Source organism: Pezoporus wallicus, unplaced genomic scaffold (assembly GCF_028554395.1).
Source record: "Pezoporus wallicus isolate ANWC-B61680 ecotype Strahan unplaced genomic scaffold, APGP_CSIRO_Pwel_v1 contig_6814, whole genome shotgun sequence".
Classification (NCBI taxonomy): Eukaryota; Metazoa; Chordata; class Aves; order Psittaciformes; family Psittacidae; genus Pezoporus; species Pezoporus wallicus.
In genome coordinates this window covers 4,054,347-4,079,281 of record NW_026639755.1, presented here as the reverse complement: position 1 = coordinate 4,079,281, position 24,935 = coordinate 4,054,347, and the positions used below count along the sequence as shown (strand labels likewise).

Below are 24,935 nucleotides of genomic sequence, written 5' to 3'. Positions count from 1 at the left end.
AGGCTTTGATACAAAAGGGGCTTTGAAGGTTCTGTTGTCCTTGCACAGCATTGATTCAGTCAACCACAACCTAAGGTTGTCTAATTAGTTCTGATAAAATATGAGTTAATATGACACCAGTGTTGTGAATTGATTCATATTTTGGGGCAGGCCGTGTCTTTGGGAAGGCTGTGACTCACCTTGGACAAAGTCATCTCTCTTCTTTGTGCATCTTCCTCTCTGCAGATGAAACCTGTGTTACCTGTGGAGGTGTAAGCTGTTTGAGACGGGCTTTCTTTCCAAAGTTAATGCAGGTTGCCAGGTGTGGCTCTGATCCTGCTTGAGGTTTGCTCACCATAAGCAGAATACACAGCCAGCAGATAGGTAGGCTTAGACATTTTAAGTTTACCAAAACCATTTGGCCCTGCTTTCTGTATACCTTAGCAACTGAAGTAATACAAGTCTTGTGGCATGCTTTGAGCCTTAGGGACTGTGGCTAAATTAGGTGATCTTTGAAAACAAACACACAAACAAAAACCCAACAAAACAGAACCCACTCAAATCCTGAAAAACCTGATATCGATTCAAGATCTGCAATGAAAGAGAAGCTGCTTTAAACAGTAATTTGTTGTGATTGATTGTGCCTGCAGCTTGGGATTTGAGCCTGATTTCTCATCTACATTTATCTGGTTTAAAATCAAAGCTTGGACAGTGTCTATCCTTTTGTCTTTTAGAGTGAAGAGGACTGTGCTAGCAAATTAGGTTAATAGTAGCATAAAAGTTACCATAATCATATCTGCTTCTAATTCTTTGAAAAGCAAAACAAATTGAATTAACCTATTTTCATCTTTTTAATGCATGTTTCTTTTCATGGCTGTGACCCTCCTCCAGTTTTTCAACATCCTTCTTGAAGGTTTGATGCCAACTGACCTACCATTTATTCCCAACTCTTTCAGAATGGTAGGATTATATAGGCAGTAGTTCATGAAAACCATCACATATAGAATGCAAACATGAGTAATGGTTGAGCCTATGTGTGTAACTGTAAGAGGCAGCATGGGTCAATTTGGCTTTAGGTAGTCTGAGCTGTTATTCTGAATCTACCTCTGTGTAACTTCCTTCCTGTGCCAGTTGGAAGCTAGCTGTGCTATCTTTACTGGGGAAGCAAAGCACATGCTAGTCTCCTAAGGTAAAGGTAGCCTTGTGAAAGGCTTTCTCTTACTATCCAGATATTTAACCTGATGTTTCTCTCTACATACCCTTTGGTCATGTCCCACTTTACAAAGCAATCTGAGAACCCAGTCTTCACCTTCTCGCTATCTATTCCCAATCTTTCTCCTTTGTCAGCATTGTTATCAGTGATCCAGAAGGAAATAAAGTCACTACGGATAAAGTTAATTAGCATCAGAACAGTCCTTGCAGGGACTTCTCTGGAAATGCAGCAGTTCAGTGATGTTTCTACACTTAGACAGACATTTTAGTCCTATCAGAAAGCCTGTTTCAAATGTGGGGGGTTTACGTTGATTTGGTTTTCCAGTCTAGTCAGGACTACCTGTGCGAGAACAGTGTGCTGGAACTTGTTGCATTGCTATCTTTTCATGTGACTTTAACCCTGGCTTCACTGAAACCAGAGGGGACTGCGTAGACTTTGCTACAACTCAGAAAATCACTGAGGGACTGAAAGCATGCTACAAGCAAGGACATGTCTGTATGGGTGCAGGCATGTGAAGGGAGAGCTGGGTTTAAACCAGCTCTGTTACTCACTGTTTTCTATATCTAAACCCTAAATGTTCTGGTTGATATTGTAAAGAAACCTTCCTTTTGTTTAAGAACAGTGACATTTTCTGTGGGGAATTCACAACGGGAGTCAGTTTCCGCAGCCTCAAAACTTGCCCTGCTTTAAGTCCCACCACAAGCACCCTCAAATCACAGATCACTCTGTCCCCAGTTTCCTCCCAGTGCTTTCTGTTCATTTCTGTATTTTGTGGGGCTGGAATTTGAGCAGACAGTTTCGAAAACAATTGTCAGTATACTTGACCGGTGACATGGATGTTCATATAATAGAGGCCTCCAATAAGACTTCCTGTGTTCTTTGCATCCAGAGATATAAAGTCTGGGTCTTTTTACTTAAGCTATTTAATTGTGATTGCTGTACTGAATGAGATACTTTCCTTACTATATTTTTTCCCTTGTTTGCAATGCGTACCATCTACCAAGTGTAAATAGAGCATTAGAAAAGCAGAAAGAAACAGCTCAGTTTTGGCTACAGCTCCTATTTTTTTTTAATGCGAAGTAGTTTCTGAAACAGTTTCTAACCAATTACAGCCTGAAATTAACAAGAGGCTAATGACAAATTTCCACAACTGATTTCAGTTCAAGCAGAGCTATGTCAATAGCACTTCTGCCCTGAACTCTGGAGTAAGCCATAAAAGCAGGGAAATTGCATAAAGACATATGGGTAATGCACTCAGAAGATGCTAGTAATAAATGTGTGCAGCCTGTGAGTGATGAACACAACTTATTTAGAATCATAGAATAGTTAGGGTTGGAAAGGACCTTAAGATCATCCAGTTCCAACCCCTCTGCCTTGGGCAGGGACACCTCACACTAAACCATGGCACCCAAGGCTCTGTCCAACCTGGCCTTGAACACTGCCAGGGATGGAGAATTCACAGCCTCCCTGGGCAGCCCCTTCCAGTGCCTCACCACCCTTACAGTAAAGAACTTCCTCCTTATATCCAATCTAAACTTCCCCTTGGAGTGAATATTTAATTCTGTGTGCAGAACAACTTTATGGAAAGTGGGCAGTGATTCCCATGTTAGAAAACATGGGGACCCACAGGGATGCTCTTTACAGCACTGTATAGAAAGATGTCGAAAGGGTGTGAGTGTCAGCATCCTGCAAAACTTCCCAAAAGCTGTAGCTGGGTCTCCTAGACACACAGAACAATTGACTGAAGTTACAGCTACAGAGTTTGCTTCTTTATAAGAAGTAGTTCACACAGCTTGGCTGCTTACAGCATATTCTGAAGCTTGTGCAGACTTTTGCTTAAAGTACAGCTGGTTTAATGAACTGGGGTGGGCATATCTAGATGAAGTGGAAACTGACCCATCTCTTCCCGGTAAGTTTTGTGGCAGTTAGAAAAGACTTGATCATGATAATTCAATTGAGAAAATACTTGATCATGATAATTCAATTGTTATATGCATGTCTGGGTATTACAACCTAGCAACAGGATTGAAACAAGAGTAGGTGCTTGTTTAATTTTAAGGAGTATGATTTCTCAGTGACCAGCTCTTATTTTACATTTATGTAGATGCAACAACAGAAAATTAATTGGTTAATATCACCATTTCTTGCTGATATAAGGCCACTATGTTTCGTTGTTGCGTTATTATCATTATCCTGCTCAGCAAAAGTTATCAATGAATTCCTTGTTGTTCAAAGGATCAGTTGATTAAAGCAGGTGCTTAATTCTCACTGATTTCAGAAATTTCAGTGGGATCTCAACACTTGGTAAATGTTCTTCTCAGTGGGAGCACTTCCAGAAATCAGTTTTAAATGTACATCTGTATTTTTTGTGCATGCCACAGTCCAAATTATCTGCTGATGTAAATGAGTGAAAATTGCTAGCTTAAACCCACTTATATTGGCAGGAAATCTGATGTGGGATTTGCAGTGATGAGCAAATATGGGTATAATACTGGAGTTTATTCTACAAAGCTGGCCTAACATTGCTGCCCAAGGGTAGGAAAGCATAAATATCACAACAGGGGCAGAGATGCAATGTTATTTGAGCATGCTTGCTCTTTCAAACAAAAGCCTCAAGAGTCAAGAGCACAAACTGAACAAATCTAGGTATTTTGATATTGTGCTCTTATTTCAGCAGGAGGATTAATCACATAACTAATTTTGAGGCTTGCATCAAGTAGCAAATGCCACTGCTCAATACCTTGTGCATAGTAAACAGATAAGACTGTTTGCTTGTAATTTTCTTCACGTATTTCCAAGAAGATGTGCAAATAATGGGGATGGTCTGTGAATATTTCACAACACAAAACTGTACCCGTATTTACCAGAATCAGTATTTGGAGAATGCTGTTTGACCATCTCTAAAAATCAGTTACGTCGTTTGAACAGAAGTATAGCTTTCAGAAAAGATATACATTGTCAGTAGGGCAGGCATTTAGATTTTGTGCACATTCAGAATTGCATACACTGTATAGTTTTCCAGTTATGTTGCTCTGGCTGGAATGTTCTCCTTTTAAGTTGATTGCTTCAAAATACATGCCAGCAAGCATGTATTTTGGTTCTGGCTCATCTGCCAATAATCTCATTGAACTGTTTCCAAACTAAAGAATAAGGATAAACAGTAGTTCAGCGAGAGCCACCTAATTGTACTATCAGCTGCAGATACTCAAAAGCAAGACTTTTGCTGGGTGTCTGTCTAGAAGATCCATGTGGCCATATTGTATTAGGTTTTGGCCAGTTTCCTAGAAATTCATCATGTATACATTTGAAACCACAGCCATCGCTGGGTATGTCTGATGCACGTATGGAAGAAAAATCCTTATGTCTTCAGTAGCATTTAACTTCTTACTTACACATTGTAAAATTTTATGAACCAGAGCTGTAATACAACACTGCAGTGCACAGCCCATTGGTGCTGCTGTAATCATTCAATTGAGAGGCCTGTATGGGCATGATTCAATAGGTAATGGGGTGTATCAGTTCAGCTTGACTGTTGGGAGTTTATTGTTCTACCCACCTTGGTGACAGCTGCTTATTACTGCGCAGTGCTTTAGGGAAGTCAGTATAGGAAATGAGCTCTCCAGTCTTCCCCTCATTGTGCCGTGTGGATCACATTTTGGTAGATAAGGGAGGTCTTCACCCACCCTCCTTTCCCCTCCCCGTTCCTTGAAGTTTCAGTTCTCAGATTTGTGTGGTTTCTGTCTTCCAGGCCAAATATGTTGGAAGGCCCATCATCTTACTTTGATTAATGCTAATAGGATTTGTGACTGTAAAGCAATATGCAGTCAATTGAGAATCTATGCCAATGGAATTTTTTCCCTTTATTCTGTTGGTTTATATATTATCTTTCATCAGTAGGCAACAGAACTCCTTCTGCATAGTTGAAGGAATCAACTTCAGCAGGGGATAAGAAGGTGTCATCAAATTCAAGTCATTTACTCTCACATGCATATGTAATCATTTCTCTGTACCATGAAATATGTTAATGGGTGAAGAGTCTGTCGGCTCTAGGCCATCAATTTAAATCAGGCCCAAGCTGGCAAAGATCAATAGTCTTTACTCTCTGTTGTCTGTACAGGACGTGGTGTGGAACTGAGCTGGCAAGTACAGCCCACCGCCTGCTGGAGTGTGGTGCATGCCATTGCAGCACATGAGTTTCGTTTGCCTCCTGCACATGCTGTCTTAATTGAGATGAAAGATTTAAAGTCTGATCCCACTTGAAGGATGATTACTGTCAGTGGACTTTAAAGCAGATGCAAGAATATGTGTGCAATCTGAGTAATCCCGTGAGTTGTATCTAGAGGGTGGTTCAGTCGTGATAATAAAGTGCTGATGTTGATGTAAACATTACTGGTTTCTGTTGAAAACACTGAGGCAACTGGAGTGGGCAACCATCCTCACAGCTCTGCTTAAGTGAGAATAAATATAAAGCTTTTGTCTTCATTAATAACATGCTGCCCTTGAAACAAGACATTACCTAAGAATGTCTGAAAGGTTTCATTTGCTGTAGACATATCTTCAATTAAAAATAATTTAAAATTTCTTGCTAGAAAACTAAGAAATTCCAACAAATTATTAGACTTCTCAGAAGTTCCTACCCACACTGAACTAACCTTGAGCTGTCTTTACATGTAGAAGGGGTAAGTCAAAGCTAACAAACACCCTGCAGCCTTGTTTTCATTACAAAGACTGGCCTTCCATGTTATGTGTGATGTGCTGCCATTACTACAAGAAGCAGATTAAGCAATCATCTCAATGAAACACGAATAAGTGGGCATACTCCATTAAGCGAAGTATTTGTGGTACCTATTAAGCAGGATGAAAGTAACCAGAATATGTGAACAGAAGGTGCTCTATATTGTTGTTTTTAGAATATCTGGTGTAATTGCCTTTATTATCGAAATGGGATGGTTTCTCTATCTGAATGCTCACTTCTGTCTTTCTCACAGTAGTAAATACAGTCTGATTTTTAGTTGCATACAAACACTGCAAAATCATATGGTAATGTAACTGTGTAGGTGTAAAAGGTAGTAAAGGAGGAAATTTGCTCTCTGGTGTTTTGTTTCTTTTTTCCTTTTCTTTTTCACGTTTACTTCATTTCAGATATACCAAGTAACTGGGGGATAGTGTGGTAGTGGTTGGGGGGAACATGCAAGATTCCAATTCACCCACATTTTACTATGACTTAGGAAGTAAATACATTAAATAACTCTTTAAGACCAAATTCACGGGTACCTTACAGCTGTTAGTGCCTATTTTTGTGATGTAATGCGGGCATAAGTCTAGCAAACTTCAGAGGGACTGCGATAGCTGGCTTCTGGCCTGAAACTTGTTTGGAGTCTTCAAGCTGAAGGCTGCAAAGGTCCATAATCTTATGATTCCTTGTATCCTGAGGGAGATCATCTCTTTGTAAGCATAATACCCTGTCTCATAGGTGCACAGTGTCCTCAAGTTAGATGCTTTGCCACCCCTAACTTTGTAACAAGCATGAGAAGTAAGACAGCAGCGCACTTAAAACGCTTTCGAGAGCAGTGTGTGTTTCATAGGTATCTGGCAGTGGCTGAAGCCCCAGTTCTCTGCAGCTACCAGCCAGACAAGGTGTCATCTATAGCAAATCAGACGGCAGGGTGACAGCAGTCAGAGACAACTGGCTGCTTGATGTCTGTTTTGTTCAGAGGTACTGTTCTGTGAAAGCAAAAGGATTTTTTTCTCCCTTTCCCTATTTGAAGTTAGTAGAAAATGGATGTTAGATGTTGGCTCTACTTTGCTGTCAATTTTTCCTGCTTCTAACTTCAGTAAAATTCCAAAAAATGCTGCCTGTCGATGCAACTGTTCTTATTGAACATCATCATATTAGGGCACATCAGGCAACTCTGCCTTAGCCTCTTCATTCTTGTGCTGCTGACCTCCTTCTAGTTGCTGGGTGGTGCTGTACTCATAACTCCACCTTCCCATTACCCTCCTTTAATTGCACCTGGATTAATCATCTGTTAATTGTTAACTCCTGTTCAAGCCAGCTGGGGGCTGTTGCACAAATACGCTGCTTTTAGGCACTTAGGTGGCAAGCCATGACTGTACAGAAGTTTGAACAGAGGAAGTTCATGGTGTGGTCCTGCAGCACTTGTATTGTGCATGCATTGTGCAAGCAACTTTTTTGTCCTAAAAATGTGGTTGTTTTTCTACGTAACTCCTAATGTAACAGGCATTCAGCAAGTTTCTTCAACATTTAGGTAATCTACAGGCAATTTCCTGCTCTTCAGCGCTGTTAAGAGATCCTGGTTTGGAGATTTATGTGTGTTCAGCATCACATTTCTCATCCTCTGAAGCTGACTTAGCTTTCCATGCAGGGAAGACTCTCACAGGCACAAGTATCCCTGGGTGAGAGCTACTGGAAGAGCTCCCACCCCTGTTTTGTTTGTACCTAGCAAAACAGGACCCTCTCTCCTCCTCCTATTTCCCTCTACTGAATTAGTCTGCAGGTTACACTTATTTCCTAAAAGGAAAGCTATTTAAAAAAATTCATCCAAACAATGATGAAGTTTGTGTCCCCCCAAGACTTACAGAGCTGCGAATCTAAGGACAGGCGCTTCCTCTGTTGAAGAGATTTATCAATACTAGGATTAATGTAACCCTTTTGTTAGGTCACCATTCTGCTTTTCTGTTGTTAAAAAGACAGAGAAAGTAGTAGGGTATTTATGAAGTATTACAGCATCTTCGGCAATTTTACTTCTTTAAGATGTTCTGTCTTTCACTGTGTAACTTCTGCTGCTTTTGTTTTGTTTATGTTCCCTTATGCATCCTCCTTAACCTTTCAGCCTTTAGTAACGTGCGGAGTCGGAGTTAAGCAGTGTCACAAGGGAGTCTGACTGTCTTTTGTTCCTAGTGGCAAATGAGTTGAAAGCCAAGAAAGACAGACTCCTGATCTTTTCTTCAGAGTAATTGTGGAATTGTATTTTAAAGGACAAATCTATCCCTGGTTCATGCTGACTTGAATTAACTGTTTTGTTAATCTGAGGTATTTGGGACTTAGAAAGAAAGGGTTTGATTTCATTTGTGCTGTCTAGGGTTCTCTATTGTCTTCAGTTGCTCTTTTATGTGCCAATATGAAAATAACATCCAAGACTTACCAAAACACTGCGTGTTTGTCTCGCACAAGGTGACATTAGCTGTTCTGTTTGTGTTTGGGGGATGTTTGTTTGTTTTGCTTTTTAAACTCAGGTGAAACATTACAAACATGTACAAATTCTCTTCTCTTTATGGTTTCAGATTTATGCAGCACAAAGCATCCTACCATCAGGTGACGGATCAGGTGTGCCTCGACAACGGCTGAGTAGTGGCAGGTTCTGCCCCACCCTTTATAAATAAGAGAGGCTCACAGAAGTTGTAGAGCTGTAATCAGGAAGGGAGATGCTTCAGAAGATTGCTTTAAGAGTCTGCTGCAGAAGCAGAGAGATGCAGGCAGTAACTTGCCTTCCAGAACTGGAGAGACAGATCACTGCTGTGTCCAAGGTGAGAGCAAAGACACGGTTGGCAAAGGGTCGGATGTGTGTTCTGCCTGGAACTGGCAAGGGAATCCATACAGTACCTGGGGTTTTGCTGCTAACATCTAGCACAGGGAATCTGTTCTCTGCTTCCATGATACTAGTCCTGTGGGACTCTGTAGCTGGCTAAATAAAGCACTAATGGTGCAGAGAGGGTGTGATGGCTGAGTTTTTAAGGTAACTGTTGGAATGAAGTAGGATTGAGGGCCCATTAAGTGAAGTATTTAGAGGGACCCAATAAAGGCAAATGACTGTAGAAATGTTCAAGATGGGATATTTCATTTGGCTAAACCCATGTTTCTAGGGTGGCTTGTGTGTTTTGATTTAATGAGAAATTTTGCTGGCCGAAGACCTGTTTTTAGCAGGTGACCTGAATGATGGTTTCTGTTTGTTAATCTGTGGTGGTCTCTGGAGAGCACTGTTATTGTGCTTTATGCAGTTCATTAGCTCCGAATTGCCTGCATTTTCATATTCTTTTTTTACTAAATTGTTCTTTTGCTTTCTAACCCTTGATAAAACCTTTTAAACCCCCTCAATTTAAACTCAAGCACGACAAATCCCAAATATTTGATTTGTGTGCTGGGTTTTAGAGAAGTAGGCAGCCCTCTCAGGAAGGGGTATGGAGGAGGAAACATAAAGGATGCTTCTAGAACATTATGTTGTCTCAGAAGCTGGTAGAGAGCAAAGCTGGCTGGAGGTTCTGAGGGGTGTTCTGGATTCTACTCTTGAGGTTTAAGGGTTTGGACCTACTGGGAATGATGTGTAAGTAAGAAATTCACATCTGCATTACTTAATTACCTTTGGATATCCTAGCAGTGTGTTTGGGTTATTGAAAAAGCTTCCTCTAAGACCACCAGTCTGGAATTGAACCTTGTGCAACTTGAGAAAATCTGTAGAAGCTATGAAAAGCTGTTTTGAGAACTGCTAAAAATCTAAACATTGGATGCATTGTTCAGTCCATAATTATAGTCTTTTATATATATGTATTTCATTTTCAAATGCTTAATATATGAGAAAATAGTTTGTACTGTTTATACATCCACTTCTGTTGGCAACTAGAATCCTGCTATTGATGCACTTGATAGCATTCTTGGATTATTTGTCATATTTTGTTCTGTGATTACGACCATAGAATGGTTTAGGTTGGAGGGCACCTTAAAGATGAGCTAGTAAGATGATGGTAGTTTTATTGTTCTCCGTATATATTTAATTGAAACAGGAGAATTTAGTTATCGGAGAAACCTATTTATGTGTCTCTTTCACTAACAGAGTTATGATTAAGATACAATTTTTTATTAGAATCAAATTATTAAATATTAATCGTATAGGAAATTATGAGCATTTTATAGGTTGCTGACTTGAAGTACAATTAAGACAACAATGTAGTTGTTTCCTTTTCTGAGTAGCCTGGTAGTTTTTAAATGGAAGGTATTGTGGATTTTCTCTAAGTAAATCTGTAACCGAACCACAAAAATTGCTTTTTTAGAGATAAATGCAAAGGTATACATCATGCTAATGCTGCCCCGCTTTTAGTTAACTCATGTTGTACATTTATTTTGGCGTTAGTTAATACCAACAAATTTACCATGTATGTGATAAAAGGACTACACAACAGCTGTATTCTAGTTAGTATTACAGAAAGTAGATTGTAAACCTGAAAACTTGGTAAGTGTAAAATCTGGATTTGAATTAAAAGCAGGGTGTTCACAAATCTGAAAGAAGTTTGTGGCTAACAAAAGCCTATAAATATTCCCACCCGAAATAAGAGAGGAACAGTAAAAAGAAAAGTCAGTAAAAATTCTGCTTCATAATGGCTTCAGAAGGTGATTTATAGAAGTCATTAACTCTCATAGAGTACAGACAGAAATGAGAAATTTAATATGTAGAATGTTCCCAAATGATTTCATTCTGTTTCATTGGGATTAATGTGCATTGGTACCCATTTCTTAATTTTCTGCAGTAAAGAAGAGGAAGTGGTAGGTTCACATCTTTGGAGGTTCAAACTGTTGTCCAGGTATGAAAGAACAGCTATAAGTTTGTCAGATAATTTTTTACTTATTCACTCTTGCAAATGTTGTAGGCACATTGCATACTGGGAGGCTAGAATGTGTCCTTGTTGTAGATCCAGTGATATAATACCTGGTTCAAAATCTGATTTCACTTTTAAATGTAGAAGCCGGGCCGTTTACTGTCAGCAAATGTGCTATATGATGTGCTCAGGAAAGGAAGGGGAGGAGAAGGGGAGTAACCTGACAGTCTTTTTCTCTGTTGTTGTTGTTGTTGTTTTACAATTGTGCAGAGACCAAATGAAGGAATAGTAGTCTGAATCCTTTCCCAAGTCCTTTTATGTTACAGAAACGTGCTTAGAGCATCTTCTGGTAGCATGCGCTAGGGTGAAGAGGAAGGATGAGCCAGAGTTCAAACAGTTCTAGTATCTTCCTGCTGCTTGTCAGAAGGTGGATCATAAATAGCTGCTTTTCTAGCCTATAGTCTGAAAATCAGTTGTGGACGTGTCTTAAATCTCTGTCAATGGGGAACAATGATACTTTTATTAACAATTCTGTTAGTGCTTCTACACAGCTTACCCCACTCCACCACAACTGCCCAGTTATTCATAACCCATATGCAGTGCCTGAGGGTGAATTTCAGCATCTCTGATTTCTCTTCACAAGAAACCTTCAGGATAGCTGGACAGTGTGTACCTTCACACCACTACCTTCTATACACACTTCAATCTGCTTAGTAATTGACTTCCTCTGTGATGGGTTAAATATCATAAAGATGATAGGAAATAGATTCCAGTTTAGGGGATCTTGGCTGTACAGTCAAGATCTAAAAAGTGAGTGGTAGTGGGAACCTCATGTAATAAATCATTGTTAAAGGAAGAGGTCATGGCTCATTGGAGCTGTGCTCACTAAATGGCAGATCACTGTTTGGAACCACAGAAAACCTTACACTTCCTGTGAAGGCAAGTGAAATTTGTCAAGGGGCTTGGAAGACAAACTTTCACTTGTGATCTAGCAAGCAGTTAATTTCTTGAAAGGGGTAATGGGCTTATTAAAAAGAGTCTTAAGTTTACTGCAGCTGCATGTTAGCATCTCTTCTGGGATTGACCACAAGTACTGTACTGAGCAACATACCTGTTGTTGTTTGTTCCATGCAGAGCATAGCAAAAAATAGTTTATCCATACCAGAAAACAGGGAAAACCTTTTCCAGAATAGTCTGGCTTTCTGAGTTTGAGGTACACGTTATGAGTGGGACACAGAAGCACATAACTTAGGACTTAAGCTGTGGAAAGTGCAAGTTCTCCCTTTCCCCAGGGCAGTTTTCTTTTGGTGGTCATGCTGCTTACCACAGCTGGTGGTGTTTGGAAAGGCTGGGTTGAAATGGTTAAAACCCTTTGAAAGGGGGTAAGTTTGCCTTTTAGAGCAAGTTATGATAAACTTCCCTTTTGCATTAATTCTTTCTGAACAGAAGCTATATTCAGGAGTGGAACTGCATCCAGACTTGCTCTGATAGAGAGAGCTAAGTAGGAACGTCACGTTGTGATCTGTGATTACTGCTTACAGTGATTCCCACCCCCTGCCCCGCTATTTATTTTTTAAGCGGAGTTTAAAAATGTTACTTTTTTAGTATTATTATTTTTTTCCTCCCCTCTTTCCGTAGCCATTCCTGTTGTGTTAGGGAGGAAATTAAATCATGATGTGATGTTTTAACTGCTGTGGGGTTCAGTTTTTAACTCCTATTTACTGCTTGTTACAGTTTACATTTAATGCCTAGCATGCTTACATGAGACTACTGTATTCATGCTGGTATTTGGGGCATGTTTAATCTATGGGTAGCTCTTCTGACTGACTCATCCAGAAATGCTAAAAAAGGTTAAGGAACGGATATGTGAACAAAAGTTTACTTCTATTCCCAAAGGGGATTTGATGAGGGATTAGTGGCTAAGAATCTTTATACTTCTCTCCCCTTTGTTTCACCATTTCCAGCACTCTTCAGAACAAAGCCCAAGCTTGTGTAGTGAGGCAAAACTTTTGTTTTGAACTCGCTACTTAATTTTGTAATATGTAGAATAAGTTTTAGTTCTAATTTTACCCTCTTCCACCCAGACTTCTTATCAAATGGGTTGTATTTATTTGCAGAAATGCAGCGTTACCGCCAAGTTTTACTGTGTTTCACTGGCCAAAGTAGAAGTATATTGTTTGTTTTGACTCTTGGGGACTGAAGCAAATGCCTCCTTTCCCTGTCTCCCCACTTCCCCATGTTTATGGCAGGTGGATCAATCTCCTGTTAAATACATGCATCTTTAGTATTTTTCTAACAGAACTGTTGGGGAAGAGGGTTACCACCTGCTTGTTGTGTGTGTGGTTTTGAGACCAGTGACTTGATAAATCCAGCTGCCTGTGCAACAGGAGGCAGCACAGCTATGCAGGTTTTTCCTGGATTTGCTGAGAAGCTACAGGTCTTTCTAAGAAACATGATCAGATGAGAGCCTTCCTTGAGATAATGTAAGAAATACAGATCATAACAGTTACAGTCTGCAAGTGCATAGTGGTAGGTCATTGAATACAATAATACTACATTGTAGTTCAGTCCTGAATCAATGTGGGATTTGTCCTAAGCCACAGTCTGTGTTACCAATAGCATCTTGCTGCCTCTCTTCCCATCGCATCTTCTCTCCTTGTACTATCTGTTCACCTCTCATCAAGTAGCTATAGGACTAACAATGAGAACTACATCACCATATGCTGTCTTTGAGATCTCACCAGTAAACATCTTAAGCCAATTGCATAGAACAAGGGTACAGCGTTGAAATTTTCCTTGTAATTTGATTTTTCCTTTTTTTCTTTGTCTGTTAAATCTCTGACGTGCTCCCAGTCTATCTAAACTCAAGTGTGCCTCTCAACTTGAAATACGTTTTTCAAAGCTTTGCGCAGTGGTGTCTGCAGTTATGATAAACTTCCCTTTTGCATGGTTTACTGATAAAGAATATGGTTTTGGTTTAGCTCTTAGTAGCCTGAAGTGATAGCTTCAATTCCGGTATAACTCAGCTACTGGAATGAATTCAGCAGACAGCCACCAAAATGGTTGGAGCAATTCTCCTGTAAAGAGAGGCTGAGGGAGCTGGGCTTGCTAAGCATGGGGAAGAGAGAGCTTTGGGGTGTATATAGTGGCAGCCTTCCCCTACCTGTGTGAAGGCTATAGAGAAGATGGAGCCAGACATCACAGCAGTGCGTGGTGGGAAGATGAGGCAATGGACATGGCTTGAAACAAGTGATTCAGACTGGATATAAGGAGAATTTTTTTCCCCAGGAGGTTAGTGAGGTGTTGGGGCAGTTGTCCAGAGCGATTGTGTAGTTTCTGGCCTGGGAGGGTTTCAGAATCAAAACTAATCAAGCCCTAAACCACTGGTTCTGGGCCTATGGCTGACCCTGGTCTCAGCAGGTGGGTGGACTAGAGATCTCCAATCTGAATTACCCTATGAATTACTTTCTATTAAAAGAAAATAGCAGTGGATTTTGGCTGCCAGCCGTGATTAGAAGAATGATATCAGGAATTAGTTGAGGGATGTTAAATAGGAGATAAATCTTTATTATTTACATTGCCCTTTCTGGCGCTGTTGGCACAGTTCACAGTTGCAACAGCAATTACAGTGGTGATGAAATAGAATACATTTTTGTGGGAGGTGACTCCTTGAAAGGCTAAGGAGCATCTTTTTTGGTCTGTAGTCCCTGCAAATGTTCTGCACTGCTTATGGCCTTTCCACTAGTGCTTCTGTTTTCACCTCACAAAACTTGCTCTGTGCCTTTGACGCTTGAAGAATGATACTCGCTTATTTGAACTTAATGCAATCTAGTAATAACTACTTCTCTGACATGTGCAAGTTATGAAGGGGTACTAAAGGTTAGGGAGGATACAGTACAAGAGTTGATGGCATAACAGTTTGCTGTACCTTTGAGTACCTTGCTCCTATGTTTTTTTTGTTTTTCTTTTTTTTGAGTTGCTAACAAGATTCAGCTAAAAGAATATTAATCAAATGGAGGGGAGAAATATCTTAATCTCATGTAACCCTCATTCCACCTTCGTGGACATAAGGAAAGGAATGCTGGCTGAATAATGGATGCTCAAGATCAGGATTCAGTTATGCATGGAGCTTGTAGATAAAACTTTCGCAAAATGGGAAATGCTTAAAACCGTGTGTGCTTGGAAACCACACCTTCCTCTGCTGAACTAGCCAAGCTGTAGTACAGCAATATTAAAATGGTATCCATTAATTTAATTTTAATGATAATTCAATGGAGAGCATTTACTACTGAGAAAATCTGATGGATCTTGTGTCAGGAAAGGTTGCTTATGACTCCTTGTTCTTAAAAGGGGAAAAAATACTGTGTGCAAAACTGTATTCAGTGTTCAAAATAAAATAAGAACATGTTGTGTTACAGAAAACAGTTATTTTCCATGAAATAATCTCTTGGCTCAAATGTACCTAATCATGCGGCTTAAAGACTGATCACTGTTCTCATCCTTGGGAGGACAGACCTTTGTGTTTATATACCAGTTGTGATCTGGATTACTGATATAGAATACTTTCTTGGTTTAGCTCTTAGTAGCGTGAAATGATAGGTTAAATTAAAAAAATAAGAGGTAATACCAAAACTAGGTCATCTGATAGATGTGTTTAATGCAGTATATCAAGATGCATTTAACTTTTATGAGCACTTTTAATAGAATTTTTGTTGCCTCTCAGCCTAAATGTGTCTGAAAGGGCCGTTGGAAGAAATGTCCCCATAGTAATGTTTTCTAAGGGATTTAACAACAGTTGTGCTCAACAGAAGGGAGCAACATACTTTTATTATCTTTTTTTTTTTTTAATGGCAACCTCATTCAGGTCTGAGGTTTTCAAGTGTTCCCACATAACAAAGGATAAAAACCAGGACCAAAGTCAGCAAGATTATAGGTTGTCTCTCCTGTAGTAGAAATGTGTGCTTGTTTTTTATTGTTGTCTTCTGGTTGATTTGACTCCCTGGCTTGTTTCAAAATAGGTCTTCCTGCTTATTGGTTACCAAGGAACTGTTTGATAGCTTGGTTTTTACCATCCAGTTGTAATTCTTCTGAAGGAGATCTCATTGTCGCAGTCATGGAAACAACTCTTGGAGAACCTCTCCCTAGGCCAGCATTGAGACCAGTGGGAAGACTGGTTTTCTGCTGCTTCCAAGTTGTGTTCCTGTGTGAACATCTTAGGAAATGTCTTTGCATGAAGGCAATGGGCATGATACATTCAGCAGCACACCTCTGCTAGTGGTAACTATCAGAGAGTTGTGCTTTCACTTGTTTCACAGCAGAACAGCTTTGCTTAAGCCTCACTGATGTTGTCTCGCATTAGGACAGAATTATTCTCTTTCCCAGACATGACTGGGCTCAACTAGATAATTTGTTAAAACCTAAGCAAGAGAGGATGCTGAGTTCCTCTCTGTGCCCCCAGTTCTCATTTATGGTGGTGTCTTCCAGATACTACTGTTGTGCTATGATGTGTGTGGTCATGGTTATGAAAAATCCTATAGTTGAATCGCATGGCTGAAGAAGGAACTGTCTTTTTCTAAACAACTTGAATTCAAAGGTTAAGGAGAGAGCTAGACCCGTGTCCTGGTCCTCACCTCTATTTGGGACAACCTCATTGTGAGAAACACAACCCAGAATTAAAATACAGATTCTGAAAAACGTATCTGACCCACTGCCCCTTTTCCTAGATGTCCTTGAGTTAAAAGTGATAATATTCTAGCTGTCTGCATTTTAATTTAATATTGTTAAAAACGCCCCAAACTGGCCTGATGTGGGTATTTTGGGGCAGAACAAGTTGACAACTATGAGCTGCTGTGTTGTGTCATGGTATTGCCTAGTGACACTTGCATCCCACTGTAAGACATGGTGGGATTCTGCACTTCTGAAGAGAGGTTCTGCTCTTCATAATACGTGGTATTACTCTGGCAGATGCATCTAGATTTTAGTTTTGCTATGAATCAATTCGCCTAAATATAACCACAGCCTATCTGCTTCCCTCATTCTGCAAATGGAGGGCTTGCAGAAGTTCGCTGTGCTCTCTTGCTGTACTAAAATTGGAGCTTTATTTTGCTGTTCTTACACTTTGATTTCAAAGGTTCTTTGGGAATTTGGGATCAGAAGGTAGATGTCTTAATCTTCCAGGCAAGAGAAATGTAAAGAGCAGCGTTGGAAAGGCTATTGGCAGTGTCTTTAACTTTCCCAGTGCCTATAAAGCTTTGAAACAGATTTTAGTTACTAAATGCTATAGCACAGAAGTGGGAAATGTCTTCACTGCTTTGGGTTTTACTGATTACCTGTCAGTGGGTGTTTTTTCTACTATTTTTATGTCCATATATTAAAATCACCATGAGAGAGGTGCGCACAGTGTCTTATCTACTTAGCTATTCTTGAATGCTGATCTTAGTATTTGTAATGGCAAGAAGCCAGAACTTTCAGATTTGATTTGGTCTCTGCTTTCTACCACTGCAAACAGCAAATGGTTCTGATGAAGTGTCGTGTTTTTAAAACTTGAGTAAGCTGTTGAAGAATTGGGTCCTATATGTGTACATCAGAATATATATGCGTATATGAATATATATGTACATCAGAATACATATATATGCTTTTATATATATGTATATATGAATAAAACTCAGCCTGTTATCTTTGTGGGGAAAATTCAACTGAGGCAACCTGAAGACATGACTTTGAAATGAAAGGCACTACATTGGAGCTGTGCTATCTCCAGTCCAGTGTCATTTAGCATTGGCTATGTCTGCAGGCTTCTGGAAAAGCTCTATGCTTCTCGGCACAGGTAAGAACCAGATATACTGATATGAGAAGCTTATACATCTAAGCATCCAGTGTTGGATGCAATAATCCAGATTACTTGTATTTGAAAGAAGAGATGTTTGATATCAAAAACTTCCTTTTCTTTCTGGCTGCCTCTGTTCATACAAGTCAATAGCGGCGTCAAATTATGAACAGGGCCAGAATCTTGTCGTGGATTGCAGAAGCATGCTCATGCTACAAAGATTTGAGAGCAAGAAACCTAAAACTTTCTCTTTTCGATGTGGATGTGTACCTTCTAAACCTGGTTTGTCAAATTTAGCTCACACAGGAATCCCTGTCCAGCAGGAGCAAGAGCAGTGTAATGTCTGCTTGCTGCTTGGGTTTTCACAAGAGCCCAATCTTTTAAGCATCTGCTGTCTTTGACATTATATTTTAGAAATACTTTTAATGTGTAATTCCTGTGCTTTAGCCCCATCTTCTGCCCTGTCCTCACCTCAAGAGACAGATTATATGTAACATTTCCGGGCCGCCCTGTGAGCGTGTAAAGCTCTGTTACAAATTCCATCTGTGGCCATGTCAGCAAAACGTGTTTTAAAAACACTGTTAATAATAGCTGGTGTCCTTAAACCTTAGGTTAGTCAATTATGCTTAACATAATAGTTGAATATCATTAAATGATTTGAAGGAATCAGTCTTGTAAGGAAAGGGGTAGAGAGATCAGTTTAATTTTGAAGAAGTAATTATCCTGTTCAAGTTACAGAAAGGAGGAGTGGGGTTGGAACATGAGCTCTATGTGCTGCTTTGAAGTAGCTGCAATGACAGCATTTTAGTTATAACTGGTAAACTAATTTCTGCTCTCAGACTCCATTTCAGCATTATGGCTACTTCCGTTTCCATGTGAGAATTAAACTTGCCCCAGTGCCCTGCAGGTGATTTCAGCTGGCTGGTGGATGTTCTCAGTGTGTATTTCTGTGGTATGCCGAGCATCCCACATCCTCTTTGTGGTGCCATCTTCTGTAGAAGCTGTGTGAACTCTGGTGTGATGACATCAGAGATAAAACAAGCCCCATCTTTTCTGGAGTACTGGGGTGCCTAATGCTATTAAGTAATATAGAAATTAAATATTTCACATGTCACAGGAAAATTTGTCAGAAGAACTATGTCTCAGCACTTGGTGACGTATAACTTCAAGTTTATTTACTAATAAAAGCAGGTATAGCAGGTGGATAGCCTTTTCTATTTTATCACAAGTTCATACTAACATAGGCTCCTATCCTCTAGTCCAGATTAGATGGAGGCCAGAAGCCTGGGAAGTGAGACACTTGCTCTGTTTGCCCAACTGATATGCAGGGTCCCAGCTGCCAGCCTGGCCTCTACACTGTGGTGAAGTGAAGCCTTTTACATGGTGTCAGATGCCTGGGTTAAGCATTCCCTCACCAAGGGCTGTCTTTGCTGTTGCCCTTTGGTCTCTCACCACAAATATTACTACAAAATATAATATATTTCATATACAAAAGTATACATATATATACAAAAATACTACTACAAAATGTGTGCATTTTGCAACAGGTAGATACATTAATCTATCACATCCCTGTTTTCCGCTATGTATGTTATTATCAGAGCCAGGCAGATGCAGCCAAAATCTCATTTATTTGGGTGGTGCTTTCAGGTAGGCCTCACGCTGTGACACTGATATCTGCAAAAATTCGAGCACAACTTGTGGTGTGTGTTTGGGTTTTCTTTCTTTTCACTTGCTGACATTCCAGGCACAGCTTTTGGCAGTGGGTGCTGCACGAAGTCTTTGAGAGCAGGCAGGCCGTCTGCAGGAATGAGAATCGGCGCTGAGACAAGAGTGGGCAGAGAGATCTTAATAAGATGCTCATTTTCTCAGGACTAAATCAGCAGCTGTCTCTACTTCTGGAGCTTCTCTGTTGACTTTGGGAATCTAGATTTTTGTCTTCCTCTTTTTTTTCTTGTGGATGCTTTCTAAGATGTTCACATGGAAACGGTTCCGCATCCTTGGCAGGATGACTTTATGTCTCTCTACATGATAGCTACCCTCTTTGAAGACCCAAAGGTAATACAGTGGTATAAAGATACCAGATTTCTCTAAATAAAATAAGCTCAAACCACATAAAGTTAGTCTTTGGTATAGGTGTGAAATGTGCATGTACCTGTCATCTTGGTTGCATAAAAACATTACTGATGTTTCCAAGAATGCTAAGAATGAGCACTGACGTTAAAGAGTAGGATTTTTATTTGGCAAGAGCATCTTATTCTTTCTCCTTCAGTTTGTGAACTTTTCTAAGTTTCACAGGTCTGCTGATCCCCACTGGCATCTCATTTTTAGCTTTTCAGCAGACTGCTGAGTTTGGGGTGATATTAGTTTTCATTCCTCATTTAGACTGTGATGGACACATTTTGTTCAGAGTCTGTTTTGCTTTTATTTTATTTATCACACACAATTTTTACTCTTTACCCTAGTATTTAATTATGTATTTATTTGGAGCAGTCATCTGTCCTGCAGTGCTGAATATCTGCCCTGGAAACGACGCTGACACCATTCTGGTTTGATCCCCCAAGTGCTGCGATGATGGAAGGATGTGCATGCTGCTTAGATTGGAACAGTGCCAGCAGCATAGCATCCTTTCTGTATATCAGTTTGCGGAGGGAATGGTCAGGCAGATAACAGGCCTGTTTCAAACACTTGCTTTTTTAGTTCGAGAAGGGATTTGCTTTACATAATGGCTGAAGTTATTTGAAATATACAAAAGACATCACATTTTATCACCTGATAGCTGTAAGGTGTGCTTCTGCCATGCATCAGCTTGGAGCAATTTCTGGCTCTTGGATCCTTTCCTTGCCTTATGTTTACAGACAGAGGTTAAGATCTTTGGTCTGTAAAGGCTTCCCAGGTGATATGAGCTAACTGCATCCCTGTAAAGCCTTAAAAATTCACTTGGCAGTGCATCTTCTGTCCAGGTCATTCAGAGGAGAGACTATTTGGAATGTACTGCCATCCACCCTGGGATTTTGCTGGGATGCTAAGCATGCTTTATAGAGCTTGCCTTTGAACCCCAGGTGTTTGGTATGTGGTGTGTGTTACAGCAGGTCAGAGCCAGAGGGATTTCTGAGTCTTCTGTTGTTGAGAATTAATGGCATAATCCCTGCTTTTTAAATAGGTAGAATTGCAGTCTTGTCAAGGCAGGGGATATGGAAGATGACTGCCTCTGTAAGAGTGTGGTGTGCCAAGAGTGGGATAAAAGGGAACTCACGTGCATGGCTGAGTAGTTTGCTTGACAGCGATACTTAGGCTTGATGACACCTAGGAGTCTTTCACTACTGAGCAGCACCAAGCTCTTTTTGAAAGAGAAAGTAGCATCTTGTTTTTAGAGGTCACTATTACTCTCTTCTGCTATTTCTTTGCTCCACTAGTGCTTGGTGTCCATAGATGACTTGCTCAACCATGTTATCCTGAAGCTATAACCATGTTATCCTGATCAGTCTTTCCAAAAATGGCTAGAGTAAGATTGCCTTTCTGTAACACCATGCAGACCAATCCTGCTACTTGCCTTCCCTGTAGCTCCCCCAGGGGGCTAGGTAGATTCCTGATACCTTACAGGTCTTTCAGAGAGTGTCAGTCTTCAAAAGCATCTAGATATTTTACACTTAACCAAACTACTCTATTGGAAGTCTTATCTGTTGAGAGGTTAACTAGAGACCAGCGCTGTCAGTATCTTATGAACTAATTCTCTCTTAAGAGGCAACCAACTTGTTTTTGATTGTTCAGTGGGGCCTGACTGTATTATTAGCAGTGTTCTTTGTGAACAGTGGATGTCCTCTATTTTGCTATCCTGTTGCTGCCATTTTAACTCTTTATTTAAGCCACTGAAAAGTCTACTTTCTTTGCTTTTGGGAGAGGCTTTTTTCAGTTTGTCTCGCATAATACGTTTAGAAAACCTGGGTGACTGTGGCCGCTTCTCTATCCCACAGTGAATTGCAGTCTTGACTAAAGCAGAACATCCTGACAGGGTGTTTCCTGCACCACTGCCTTTGTGTGCTGCTGTCCACGACTTAGAAGAACTATCTTTGAGGAGAATTGTGCAAGAAACTCAAGGAAATGTACCCTAATGTCTAAAGTGCTTAGGTAGAAGCGGACTGTGTCTGTGGTGGTAAATCAGGATTGACATCTGGGCTTTTTCAGCCTGGAGGAGAAATGGCCTCAGGAGGACCTGAGAGCAGCCTGCCCATACCAGTAGGGAGGTGGTTATCAAGCAGATGGAGTCAGGCTTAGTGTGTGGCAGCAGGATGAGAAATGGGTAGAATTATAACTGAGAATCTGAATTCAGACTGGATATAAAGAAAAACTATCGCCCCCCCCCCCCCCCCCCCCCCCCCCCCCCCCCAAGGACAGTGAGGTTGAACAGTTACCCTGAGTGTTGCAGTCTTCAGTTTTGCAGGGTTTAGACCTGACTGGTCAAGCCCTGACCAACTGCTCTGATCCAATGGCTGAACATACCCTGAGCGGGAGGTGGATTTAGGTACCTCTTGATGTCCCTAATAAACTGCATTACTCTATGATCATATTAGTTACAGACCTTCTGAAGACATCATAAGGCAGGCACTTAGTTTTCTAGCATGCAGGGTTCAGGAGTTCAATTTTGATCACTTGTAAGAAAGTCCACATGGCCTTTTTCTGGTAATTAGGTGCTGCCAAGGCCGGATAGCACAGACCTCCTATAGGATGCTGTGCCCAGTGTGCACCCATCAGAGGGATGGACAGTAGTGGGAGTGCTCAGGGGAAGATGTGCCAGGAGGAGAACCCATGCACCCTGAGGAGGGTAGGTGTGCGTGTTTGCAGGGGAGTACAGCTTTTTGGGACTGGTTACAGGAGGGTGTTTAGATGTTTCTAGGTGTTCATTAATGTTTTGAAAGTATCGACTGTTGTGGTTTATCTGTTGTATTGTTGATATTGATTCTGAATATGTAGTTTTCTGCTTCCCAGTTAATTACATGTTGTTAATATATCAATAAGCCCCTTTGATCCTGATTTAAGTCCCATGAGCTGAGCAGCTTTTTCCTACAACAGTGAAGACTTTAATCTTCACTACTGCATTTTTATGGAGTGATGGGATTTCAAGTTACTTACAGCTTTTTGATTGTTCTGTTTACAATTTTCTTCAATGAGCATCCCCAAAATGGGAAAAGGATGTTAAATTTTGGAAGCTGAACTAGATAATTGATCTCTTAATGACATGAAAACTGGCACAGAATAGAAGGTGGCTGCAAACACATTCACTTTGCTCTCCATTGAGTCCTCATGGGAAGAGATCTTTCTGCCAGTTTTTCTCAATCCGATATTCTGGTAATGGCTCCTGAGTACTGCAAAGGTTACAACACAATGATGCAAGGAGACTGAATTTTCTCCTGCTTTTCACAGACTCATTGTAGGTTGATGGTGACCAATGGAACAAGTGTCTCCAAGTTTCTCTCTTCTCTGCCTGTATTGCCTCGGTTCTAGGAAAGTTTAAGCCATCCCTTTACCCAGTTTGCAAGTAAAAATGTACTGGCCGGCCACATCTTTCCTAAAGAAGTACAACACGAAGTGAAGAGATGGTGTATGAATTATACGTTTTTATCACAGCAGTCTTTCGGGTTTTTTTCTTGAGTAAGAAGAGGGGAAAAAAAAAAGACTAATTTTCTTATCTTTAAAGACATTTCAGAATGAACAGACTTGTTCATGGAAATGCATTCCCCTCTCCCAGCAAATTTTCAAAAGTTGAATTTGCCGTTGTTGTCCTAAGGTGAGGTTTTTTCAAGCTATTTTAAACTGTTCCACTCTAATTTTTCTGTGGCATTGTTTCTATTGATTAGTGCGATGTGGTTTCTATAGCTTCTAAAGTAACCAAACTTGAGCTACAGTCTAAAACTGTTGACATAAAGTTATGACTGTTCAGTTAATTGCTGTAATTTTGGTTTAGACTTTTATATCGCAAAGTCCTTGCAGTGTTGCAGAAGGAGGGTTTATCTTCGGTGAGCTGTGTTTTCATATAGATATGCTTTCCTGTACTTGCATTCAGAGCAGTACTTCAGTGTGTCAGAATTAACTTGGCATTTGGAGTGGTGTGTTTAGGCATTCAAAGAAGTTAAAACATTTGCAAAATACTTGGATTCCAAAGTAATGAATACTGTAACTTCCTATTAATCAAAATAGGTTTTCTAACTTGTTAATATCTGAGTTAAGGGTCTTGCATAACTGACACCCATTTGCAGGAGTATATAGTTCTCCTTTTTTGCTTTCCTATTTTTAGTAGATAAAATCAAAGATTAAAAGGCTTACTGAATTTTTAAAGGTGGTTATTTAAAAGGTTTAGAAAGCACAACTCTAGCCTGCAGATACATGGAAAGCCTCAGATTGGTTATTGGCATGCTTTCTGATTGTTGAGCTTTTAAGGCTTTGACTTTGCAAGCTGTCTATAGCTTTTGGCTAAAAACATTTTCATCCTGAACCCAAGATTCCTGCATAACTGCATGAGTCTGTATGCGAGGAGGAAGACAAAGGCCAAATTTTGTGAGTCTTTCAGTGAATACCTGAGTTGGTAGCATTCTGTTTGCCATAGATCATCTGTGCCAACCTATTTAGCCTGAGTGTCAAACATACTATTTCAAAAAGGACCCAGGCCTCGCAATCAATACCTTGTGGCCAGCTGGCTGCCCTGCTATGCTCCCTGGGCTTGATCTTTCTCCCATTCAAGTTGCTGAGAAAATTCCCAGTGACTTGAAGGCATGAGAAATCAAACCCTTTATGTGGAGTTTTTTTCCTCGTTCTCGTGCAGAATTTAGCTGGAACAGATGGGTGTATTGAGCCTTTTTGAAGTCTGAAAATGGGGTTTTGTTTTTATTTATATTTTATTTCAGCAAGCATGGATAAACAGGAATTCTGAGCTTCAAATACATCAAAAGGGATTAATTTCTCTTCTGAGAGTAGAAACCAAGAGATCTGCTCTGAATGTTAAAGAATTATCACTTGTCATAGAAGAGGTAAAGCTACAGCACAAACCGCAGCTTTTGAGTTAGGGTATTTCGCACCCTAAGATGTCATAAGATCTCCCTGGAGAAACCACAGCATGCAGTCCATCCTGGTGTGATGGTACACAAGTCTGGTGTGTCGGTTACAGCACTCCATCAGTGATGGCAGGAGTAATGCATTAAGGGAATTGTTTTCTGTTCTGCATTAGTCATAATTCAGTCTAAGTAATAGTAAGAGGGAAATGTTTTGGTACTGAGATGGTTCAGCACTGCTGTTGTCTAATTGTGTGAGATG

At 40.2% G+C, this 24,935-nt stretch overlaps 1 long non-coding RNA gene across 2 annotated transcripts in view; it reads left to right on the top strand.

Annotated features, from left to right (window-relative positions):
- The window catches only part of LOC130602799 (uncharacterized), a 201,395-nt gene that overhangs the window by 33,709 nt on the left and 142,751 nt on the right, over positions 1 to 24,935 (top strand). The window contains exon 1 of one of the 2 annotated variants that reach the window (XR_008972981.1): positions 8,645 to 8,740. The exons of the other annotated variant lie outside the window; for it this stretch is intronic. This is a non-coding gene — a long non-coding RNA (uncharacterized LOC130602799). Of the gene's footprint in view, positions 1 to 8,644; positions 8,741 to 24,935 lie in introns of those variants that run through there. 2 annotated transcript variants of the gene reach the window in all.